The sequence below is a fragment of the Lemur catta genome, chromosome 9 (assembly GCF_020740605.2).
Source record: "Lemur catta isolate mLemCat1 chromosome 9, mLemCat1.pri, whole genome shotgun sequence".
NCBI lineage: Eukaryota > Metazoa > Chordata > Mammalia > Primates > Lemuridae > Lemur > Lemur catta.
The window spans coordinates 62,146,841-62,157,393 of record NC_059136.1 but is presented as its reverse complement, the minus strand read 5'-3'; the positions used below and the strand labels follow the sequence as shown (position 1 = coordinate 62,157,393).

Here is a 10,553-nt window from a genome sequence, read left to right as displayed (position 1 = left end):
TTTTTTTTAACGGGGGCCGTGGTGAAGACAGTCACAGCTTCTGTGGTGCTGCGTGGCTCTCTGTCTTCTCTCCTGTGTTTCTCTTTCTTCCCTTTTCCTCTCTCCTCTCTCTTCCGCTTTCTTCCCTTCCCTTTTTTCTCTTTTCTCTCTGTATGTTTCCTTGACTTCAGGTCTCTCTTTCAGTCCACTATTTACGTCTGTCTCTGTCTTTCTCACGTGCACACACACACACACACACACACACACACACGCACGTGCAGCCTGGCTTTATTCCTGTCACCTCGGCTAAAGGGCCAGGACGGCACGGGAAGCACCTGTGCTCACCCCGCCCAAGCGCACTTTTTCTGTGTTCTCATTTACACTTCCTCATTTGTCCCTTCCTTCATAAATACTTGCTCACAGCGTCATCTGTGCCTTTCTGGTCTCTTCATCTGTTTTTATCAGCAAACACCCAAACCTCTTCCCAGTACCCTCCCCGACCCCCACCCCTAGCCCCGTCCCCTAGGCCTGGGCCCAGCCCGGCAGAGGCTCAGCTTCTTGGGGTGCGGGGGGAGGGGGCGGGGGCGGAGCCTGCTGGGGGATGGGCGGCAGTGCCCTCAGAGGTCGGGCTCCTCACCCTGGGCTCCTGAGAAACTTCTCGAACAGGGGGGTGGGGTTACGGCCCCCTCAGCTCTTAGCCTCTTAGGGCTGCTCCCTGCTGAGGCCCAGCACCCGGGAGAAGAGCTCCCAGGTGCGGGCTGCAGAGCCCTCCGTCAGCACTTGGTTTAGAGCCAGGGAACCTGAGGGAGGGGCTGAGTCCCGTCTCTCTGACTTGTGACCTCTAGCAAATCATACAATCCCTTTGAGTCTCAGGTTATTCTTTTCAAACCTGGAAAATGGGTATTTTGTTTGCTCTACCCATTGCACAAAGGGTTCTGTGCAGTGAGCTACCTCCAAGGGTGAGTACAACAAGGCTAAGGATGATGCTGATGGTGGCAACTGTCACGTACTATTTGCTAGGCGTTCTAGGCACCTTAATATATAAACCCACTTAATCCTACAGCCACCCCATGAGTACGTACTGTTATCACTTCTGTTTTACAGGTGAGGGAATGGAGGCTCAGAGAGGTTAAATTACTCATCCACGGTTGCATAGCTGGTAAACTGGGTTTCAAATCCCATAGTCTGGCCCCAGACCCCACACCCTTATGACTGAATATTTTCCTGATGGCCTGTGAAATACTCTCTTCTTCTTATACTTCCCTGGGATGTCCTGGGAGAGCAATGTTGGTGCCCCTCTCCTGGGTACCTCTGAGAAACCACAGTTCTGGCTCTATGGACACATGCCCGAGGGTGGTGATCCCGTGTGCAGAGTGATTGCCCAGGAGCTGAGAGCAGGTGGCCATCTCCCCCCGGGTGCTCTGCAGGACTTGGGGTCACTGGGAGGAAGGGCAGCTCTGCTCCAGGGCTTCAGTAACTCTGTGTTTTTCGCTGAGATCCCTTCAGGCTTCGTTACCACAGTGCATTTATTTTTGGAGGATTACTATTCCTAGTTCAGCACAGCAGACTCATTTGTCAGCCGCATTCTCTCTGGCTTCTGGGTAAGTAGTTGTGTGCTGTCTCTGCTCCTGCTATCTTTGTTTCCCTTCTAAAAAGAGCATGTGAGTAGGAAGTACTGTTTATTCCCTCATTTCTGTGCTCATTACTCTGGGGATATCAAAGATGAAACTGGTGTGGCCTTTGCCTTCAGGAATGTTGTAGTCCACTAGGGACACTCTAACATGTACAGAGGTCACTATAGTGTCACCTGGAGTGCAGTGTGAGCATTAACACAAAAGCACTCCCTCCAGGACTTGAGACAGGGCTCTTAGGGAGGCTTCACAGAGGAGATGATGTGTAATTAAATAAGTTAGGGTGCAGAGACCCCCAAATACAGTGATGTTTATGTAAGGTCAATCATAAGATATAATTTTATAGCTCTCTTCTGTGACAGTGTAGACGTAGGTGGCAGTGTAGGTTGGTGGGACAGCTCAGCTCCACAAGGCCATTCAGGGACTCAGTTCTGCTCTATCTTGTCACTTTGCTCCACTGTTTTGTAGGGTGTTGTCCTCATCCATGTGGCTATGGTTTGGTCATTGCCATACTGGTGTTCCAGCTTGTGGGTGGAGAGAGGAAGATACAACAGCTGCTTTAAGGTTCAGACCAAGAAGTGGCTTCCGTATCCTGCTGGCCAACTTGGTCCTTTAGCTTCACTTGGTTACAAAGGAGGCTGGGAAATGTAGTCTACAGCCGAGTGTCCAGCCAGCAGTGTGATGTGGAAGAGGGGGTGACGGGGATTATTATCTCCATTACTCTATCACAATGAGTTGCACCTTGGCATAGGAACAGGGTATCGCTAGGTAGAAATTAGAGTACGAGTGTATTCCAGGTACATTCCAGAAAATGGCAGAGGTGAGGAAGGCACAAAATGTATTTGGAAAAAATGAACATCCAGCATAATTGAGTGCCGGGTTTTTGTAGAGGAGGTTTGGGGCTACCTGTGGGTGGAGACGTGGCAGGTCTCGTCTCTGTAACAGGCTGCTCAGCCTTCTCCTAGCATGTGCCCCTTGCCACCTGTACACCTGCTATCTAAACACTTGAATCTTCTTCAATCAACCACACAGGATGTGTGCACTCTCAGCCCTACTCAGGAGATTTAACCTTGAACCAATAGCTATCCAGATCCTATCAAAATCTTGGCTTCCCAAGGGTGTGCTATTTGACTACTCTTTTCAGCCGTGGTTCTTGTTTTCATGCTGATTTCCAGAAAGTTCTATAAAGGATTACATTAGCCCAGGCTCCTAGGAAAAGACCTTCACTGTGTTGGGTTTCATGTTAAGCTCTTGGAAGAGATGGCTACATAAAGAACACTGTAGTATACTCTAGTAAAACATTAATACAGATGTTGCCCACAATTTTCTCATTGTATGACATGGTATTTTTCTTTGTATAAGAATCCACCAGATGTATCTTGCAATATCCTGTTGCTCTGTCCTTGGCATTCAACACTTCAACCAACGTGTGTCAAGGTTCAGGCTGTAGACAGGTACTAGGCCAGGTCCTGGGGATGTGGAGAGAAGAGACAAAGTCCCAAACTTCCAAGAGCTCACAGTCCGGGGCAGGGGCTGGGGGTGTGTGGCATATGGGGTGGACAGATAAGTAATAGGCATTTGTGACATAGTTTGATAAGTGTCGTGTGAGGCTCAGGACAAGATGCCATGGGAGCTGGCGGGGGAAGGTGGGGAAGGTCTTCCGAAGGAGCTGGGTCTTGGAGGTTGCATAAGGGTTAGTGATGTGAGGAATAGACGAAAGAATGTTTCTGGCAAAGGGAACAGCTTAGCAAAGTCAGGTAGAAATGAGAGAAGGTGGGGCTGTGGTTTAGGGGGAGGATCTGAGATTCACCTTGGTGGGCTGGGCTAGGCTCTTAAAATGGGCCTTGTCCCCTGCTAAGGAATTTGGGCTTCTGTCCACAGGCTCTGTGCAGTCCTGGCAGGTGATCAGATAGATCCCTGTCTTGGAGATGTTGGTCTTGTCAACACAAATGGGGCAGGGAGGGGACTAAGAAGCGGAGTTGTTGCAATATTTCAGGTGAGAAATGATGTGGCTTTAAATGTGTGAAGACAAGGTAGGTATAAGGAGGAATATTAAGGAAGAAGAATCAGTAGCACTTGGGGACAGACGTGGGATAAGGGCCAGGGAGAATTTGGCGGGACTGCGAGATGGCGGTGTCACTCCTGCAGACCAAGCTCACGGGAGGAGCAGGTGAGGAGTGGGGATGTGGCCTGTGTCCGTGGATGCATTGACATGTGGGCCAGGCGGTCAGATATGCAGGAGGAAGGTAAAGATTTTGGAGTCGCCAGTGTGCAGGTGCCGGGTAAAGATAAAAAGGTGTGTGTCCAAACTCAGTGAACACTGAGCGACGTACCTGCTGTGTTGTCAGATGCTTTTATTCGGTAAGAAGCTTATGAGTGCCTACTGTGGGCCTGGCCCCTTCACACTCACTTGTCCAGCCCTCTCCACGGACCCGTGATGAAGAATTTGTTTATGTGTTGATACTTGGCCTGGCTGGAGAAAGGGTTTAAGCCCACAGGTGTTATCACCAGTCTGGTTTTACAGTGAGGTTTAGAGAAGTAAAATGAGCAGCTCAAGGTCACGCTGCAGGAAAAGCGGCAGAGGGGGATTTGAGGGCACGTTCTTTGCAGCCTGGTCTATACCACAACTGCCTTTTATGATGTGGGTGACATTTGAGCAGGAGATGCTTAGGTTCCGGTGGCACAGGCTGCTCACAGGGGCTTGTGAGCCTGACCATGGCCTCGGCCCTGGTTCGAGCACTGGGGTACACCCTGGGGCAGGCTCAACACAGTGGTCTGGCTTGCTGTTCATTTTATCAATCGTGTTGGAGCAGGCGGCTTCCTGTCTCTCTCCACGTCCCTGCTGTCCCAGCTGCTGGAGAGGTGGCCTGCAATGAGCCACACTGACACCAGGGCAGGCCTGGCCCTGTAGGCGGAGAGGTTCACTGGCTTTGGGTGCTGACAGGTTTGCATGCGGGGAGGCCACCAAGCGGGGGAAGGTACTTAACCACTGACATTTATTTAGTGCAAGGCTGGTGTAGGGGGTTGAATTGTGTCCCCCCAAATATGTCCTAGTTCTAACCGCCAGTACCTGTGAATGTGACCCTACTTAGGCAAAGAAAAGGAGTCTTTGTGGATGCAATTAAGAATCTCAAGATGAGATCATCCTGGTGTCCTTACAAGAGAAAGGAGAGGGAGCTCTGACACGCAGGGAGGACGCCGTGTGTGCTGTGTGAAGTGGCTACAGAGATTGGGGTGACGTAGCCACAAATGCAGGAATGCCCGGGGACACCAGAAGCTGGGAGAGGCAAGGAAGCATTCTCCCTGAGAGGCTTTGGGGAGAGTGTGGCCCTGCCAACACGCTGATTTTGGCCCAGTGATATTAATTTCAGACTTCTGGCCTCCTGGACTGTGACAGAATAAACTTCTGTCGTTATAAGCCACCAAATTTGTGGTAATTTGTCTCTGCAGCCCCAGGGGATGAACACAGCTGGCACACATGTGGCAGGCAAGGGCCTCCTAAACCCAAGGAAGACATCAATGACCACGCTCAGTATTGCTCCTGGGGAAGCCGACACCACCTCCCATCCTGTCCACAGAGCCCTCCTGCAGCAGCTGCTATGTCACTGGAGTTGGGAAGCTCCATAGAGCCTGTTGGCATCTGGGATTCTGTGCCTGCCATGTCCCTAACCCTGCACGAGGCACGGGCAGCTCAGAAAGGATCTGGCAGAGCCACTGTTCTCAAGGGGCCTGGAGTCCTGGCCTTTGCGTGGGTGTGGGGGCGAGGCCATGTCACCTCTGTAGCATTAGCATCTCCTGCCAGTCTTTGAACATCTGCTCCTGCCCACCCAGACTGCTCTGCAGCTGCGCCTCCTCCAGCCCCTGGCTGTCCAGCTGCAGCTCAGCAGACAGCAGCCTGCGAGTTGTGGTTTCACCCCCAAGGTGAATAAGTCACCCACAGAGATTTAGGCAGCGAAAACCATCATTTGAGCCAACAGGATAAAGAAAATGCACAGTGCCTGGATCTAAAGGGCTATGAAATTCCTGGTGAAGCTGCCTAATTCTTTCTGGAGCTGTGGAGAGAGACAGCACAGGGAAGGGGTGACCCGGGAGCTGGGACTTAAAGGAGAAGTAGAAGTTATCTGGATATGGAGAAAGGACAAGAAATCACCCAGGATGCAGCACCCCACCCCCACGGAGGGGCCGCTTGTCCTGCTTGCGAGGGTGGATGCCTCACTCAGGGCACTTTCCCTTCTCTTCTCTCTTTTTTGTTTCTTTCTCTTTTCTCTGTTTCTCGCTTTTCTTTCTTTTTCTTTTTTTTCTTTCTCTCTTTTTCTCTTTTCTTTCCCTTTCCCTCTCTTTTTCTCTCTCCTTTTTCCCCTTTTCTTTCTTTTCCTTCTTTCTTTCATTTCTTTCTCTCTCCCCCTCTTCTTTTCAGCACGGTCCTCCAATTGCTTGCATCAGAAATCAATGGCTGTACTTATACAAATGCGGATTCCTGGACTGCATCCCAGACATACTGAGCTAGAATCTCTGTGGATAGGACCTAGATGTCTGCATTTTTAATAAGCTCTATAGATGATTCTGATGGGCCATCAACTAGGAATTTTTGACCCGAAGGTCCTTCCAGCCTAGCCCACCGTTGCGGGACTGGTACAAAGCAGGTGTGTGCGTTTGGGAGGAGCCCCACTTCCTCCTTGGGGAAACCAGTCTGGGGTATGAGAGCTCTGTTGCCCTCAGAACCACCCTGTCCCCGTGGGCCCTGGTGGGCAGGCTGTGAGCACGGCAGTGTAGCACTCTAGCCTGGGATCTGGTGAGAATGACTTTGCTGCTTATTAGCTAAGCGGCTTTAAGCAGCTATTTAAATTATTTCAGTTTTCTTGTCTGGAAAGTGGGGATACCAACAGATCCAACGTGAAGGGCTGTTGAGAGGACGAAATGCTGCCTGTGCATCAAATGCCTCATCTGATGTATCACAGTGTTCAATAATGCTGGGCTTTAAAAAAATTATAATGATGAAGAAAATGAAGTTGTCTTATCCAGAAGAGAGAAAACGTAATTGAAATCATTAACAAAGCCCAGTTGAAACTCTCCTGCACATTAGACCCTCCTAGGCAGTGTTGAAAAAACTCCTATCTCTAGTGTCCCCCTCCGCCATGCTTTGCCCTCCTCCTCCCCTCTCTTCCACCTAATAAACCAGGGACATCTCTGGTTGGGAGGGGTCTGCGTTTTTTTTTTTTTAAAAGCTTTCCCATTATGTGAATCACCTGAGGCACTTCGAGGCCTCTTTCCACCACTCCTGCAAATTCTGCTGTAGGGGATTGGAATGGATTCTTGGAATTTGGATTTGTAATCAGGTGCTTCTTAATTTACCAGAAGTTAGGAAAGCTCTGGTTTTAATGGAGTTTACCCTTCTGTGGTAGAGTTTTGGCACCACCTGGACTAGCCAGAGACGCTTCCTCTCCTGTGCCTAATTCTTTGTGAGGACGCCACCTCCAGCCAGGCCTCCGGAAGTGTTGCTCTCAGTGCGGGACCTGAGAGTTGTGTTTGGAGATTACAAAGCATGAAGTCTGAGTATATGTACGTGTTTACATGGGTGTGCACACACTCACACTTCTGATGACCACCTGAGAGGATGGTAGGAAAAAGAATTGGCTAATATCATAGAGGTCGGGGGCCAAGACAATGCTCAGAGGAAACTTATCTGTGATACTAAGTAAAAAGAAAGGGATGAGATCTCCCCATGGACAGATAGAGAGAACTTGGGACTGAATTCAGACTAAACCCAACAGTCCCCACTTGTGGCGGTCGCCTTCTGAGGTTGTGCAGCTGCGGGGAGGGACGACCCCCTCCTGTGTGCCAAGCCTAGGAAAGTGCTGGAACCTGCCTTACTGCTCCTGGGGCAGAGGAAGTCTGCTTAGCCAACCCTGGCAAGACACGAGCCAGGGAGAGGCCAAGGCTCTTGCCCCTGGCCCTTCCCATCTCTTTCTAAGGATGATTCTAGAAACTGCTCTGTGTGCTTGCCAAGCCTGTGCCACTGGTGCTTAGCTTTGTGCATGACCTCTGCAGCAGGACTCGACACTACCACTTAGGCAGCGCCATGTTCAGTCACATTTCCAGGAAGTGTCTCTACCGGGCATGTTGGTGTTTGGAGCGGATCAGTGATAGAGTAACAGCATTCTTCTGGGACTGGACCAGGGACACCAGATGTCGCAGAAATTTAACTTGCTCTTGGAAGATGATTTATGAAAAACAACAACAAAACATGTGACTCTGTGAATATACTGAAAACCATTTAAACACATCCTTTGGGTGAGTGGATTGTATGGTATGTGAATTATATCTCTATACAACGGTTACAAAAAGTAATGAAATGCTGAAAAGTAGATGATTTCCTGGAAAGGTAGTTTCTCATTTTCAGATATAATTATCAGGCTGTGTGAGACCTGGTTTTCCTCCTACCTCGTCCTGTTTAGAAGAGCAGAGTGTGACCATCTGTCAGCACTGCAGAACCTGCCTGGTCCCCACCTCCACAAGTCACTTGACTTTTGAAGAAGGTGGGATTTGACAAATCCCCAAAGAGCCAAAGAGGGGAACCATCACTTTCAGGTGTGGGTTTGCAGATGGAATCCTCACGACTGAGTGACAGCAGCTGGCTCTTGTTGAAGAGCTCTTTCCAGCCAGGCACTAAGTGTATTCAACCCTCACAAGAGCCCCAGGAGGTGGGACCAAAGTCCCTGCACATCACACAGGAGAAAGCGGCAGCACAGTGTGAGTGGACTGACCAACGCCACACAGCCGGTAAGTGGCCCAGCCAGAGTTCAAGCTCAGGTTCTAACCTTGGCTGCACACTGGAAACATCTGGAGAGCTTTAAAAACCACTGGTCCTTTGTTCCTCTCCCTCCCCCGACCACAAAATTCCAATTTTATTAATTTGGGGTGTGGCCTGAGCACAGGTTGTTGGTTTCGGTTGTGTTTATAGCACACCAGGGGATTCTAAGGAGAGTCCAGCATTCTGTATTAAAGAGGCTATTTATTTCTTGCCTGGTGCCACGCCTGTGACTTGTGCAGTTATCACTGGCAGCATGGCTAAATTTCTCCATTTGGGGTTAATAGAGGGACGGGGAATGCAAGTCTGGGGACGGTGGCTGTGGCTGCAGGCTTCCGCACAGGGTATGAGGCCCTGTCTGGCGCTTGGTCCCTGCTGGCGCGCCCCTCCCCACAGCTGCAAACCATGATCTCAGCCCCACGCCCAGGCCCACCTTGCCTCACCCCGCCTAGCCTCACCCCAAGCCCTCTGCCCAGTTCTCACCCTGAGTTGGGGGAATCAGGGTAGCCGTAGCTCAAGAGTATAAAGTCAACAGCAAGAATTACTGGTTGTTTATCCACCTGACCCTGCACTGAGTTTCTATAACCAGGTTTTGGACTTTGTCCTGGGTCTGCGCTGTGACCCTGGGGAAGGTAACTGCAGGCCCACCCAGCCCCTCTGCGCTGAGATCTGTATCGGGAGCCCTGTACCCTTCTAATGTGGCCCCTGTATTTCACTTAGGAAGGGAAGAATCTCATCTTATCTTCAGCCTTTGATGGCTGCAGCTGTCCCTTTATATTTTACAGCCCTAAATTCTTTTCCCACCAGCATTCCCACGTGGGCAGGTCTCCCTCTGGCCAGGTGTGCACTGGCGTCCTCCTGGCAGGCTGCTTCCTATGAAACATCCTCTTAGAGACCCACACACTTGCCCAGGATCTACTCTTCCAAATAGAGATGTACAATGGAGTCCTCTGAAGTTAATGTGAAAATGAGGTTAGAAAAACAAGATTAAAATACCCAAGGAAAGAAAATGGGAAACCTGAGACTAAGATTACATACAACCCATGGAAAGGATGTGGCCATCCCAACCTCGAGAGCTCTCAGTGCTGGGCCACTTTCCTTCCCGCTGCCCAGCGAGCTGGCTGGCTGCAGGAGGGGACAGCCTCTCTCCCTTGCCCTTCCGACTCTGGGCTGGCGTCCTGCCGTCCTCCTACGTCAGGAGTCTGCCCCAACCTGACCATTGTAGTAGAAAAATGGCTAAACTCCACTGGAAATTTTGAGTCTGGTGAGACGCTGGGCTCTCATTTTTCACCTCTGTCCTGAAGATGCACCACTCTTGTGCTCAGCCAACAGTGCTCTGCCTCCACAGCTCCCAACTCATCTTCCCGCTACAGTGCTGGACTGTCCTGTTTATGGGCATGTATGTGTCACCTTTCTCTAGAAAACACTCCTCCTTGAAGACCATGCCATCCTCCTTGACCATCTGTAATGTGTAGAATTAGTCCCTCCGCTGACAGAAAACCCAAAATAACAGTGTCTCAAACACTCGAGGTTTTATTTTTCAGTTAAAGAATTCTCAGAGATAGACTGTTCAGAGCAGGTAAGTTGGTTTCACAAAGTCTGCAGGGACCCAAGCTTCTTTCCACTCACTGTTCTGGCATTTTTAAGGTCAGACCCTCATCCTCATGGCCCAAGATACAGCCTGTGCTCCAGCCATCCCATCAGAGCTCCAGGTCGGCCACAGAGGGAAGAAAACAAGAAGGGCTTCCAGAGTCCTGCAGAGCAGTCACATGCTTCTCCAAATGACTGGCTAGGCTGGGCAAAGTAATTTTAAAAAACTCAGGTGGCGATGATTCTGGATAAAAATCGAACACCTTATGGCTAAGGAATAAGGGGCCGATGGGTACTGGGAGGCAACTCTGAGTCTCTGCCAGGCAGTTCTCTGCCCTCCTTTCTGCCAGCGTCCACCGACATCGCGGGTTTCCCTCACAGTCTCTGAGGACTTCGGTGCCTGTTTCCCTGGGATCGTACCATCACGTGGGGAGACCTCAGCATCGCGTCGACGACCTCTCAGTGTCAACAACCTTTCCCTCCATCCAGCGCCCTCCTCAGGGCCGCCGCAGAGCGCTGCCCTTGCATCTCTCCAGGACCCGGCC

At 50.5% G+C, this 10,553-nt stretch overlaps 1 long non-coding RNA gene across 1 annotated transcript in view; it reads left to right on the top strand.

Annotated features, from left to right (window-relative positions):
* Positions 1 to 8,122: 8,122 nt before the first annotated feature.
* Positions 8,123 to 10,553, top strand: part of LOC123644761 — a 40,928-nt gene continuing 38,497 nt past the window's right edge. Inside the window, exon 1 of the long non-coding RNA XR_006737248.1 lies at positions 8,123 to 8,390. This is a non-coding gene — a long non-coding RNA (uncharacterized LOC123644761). The remainder of the gene's footprint in view (positions 8,391 to 10,553) is intronic.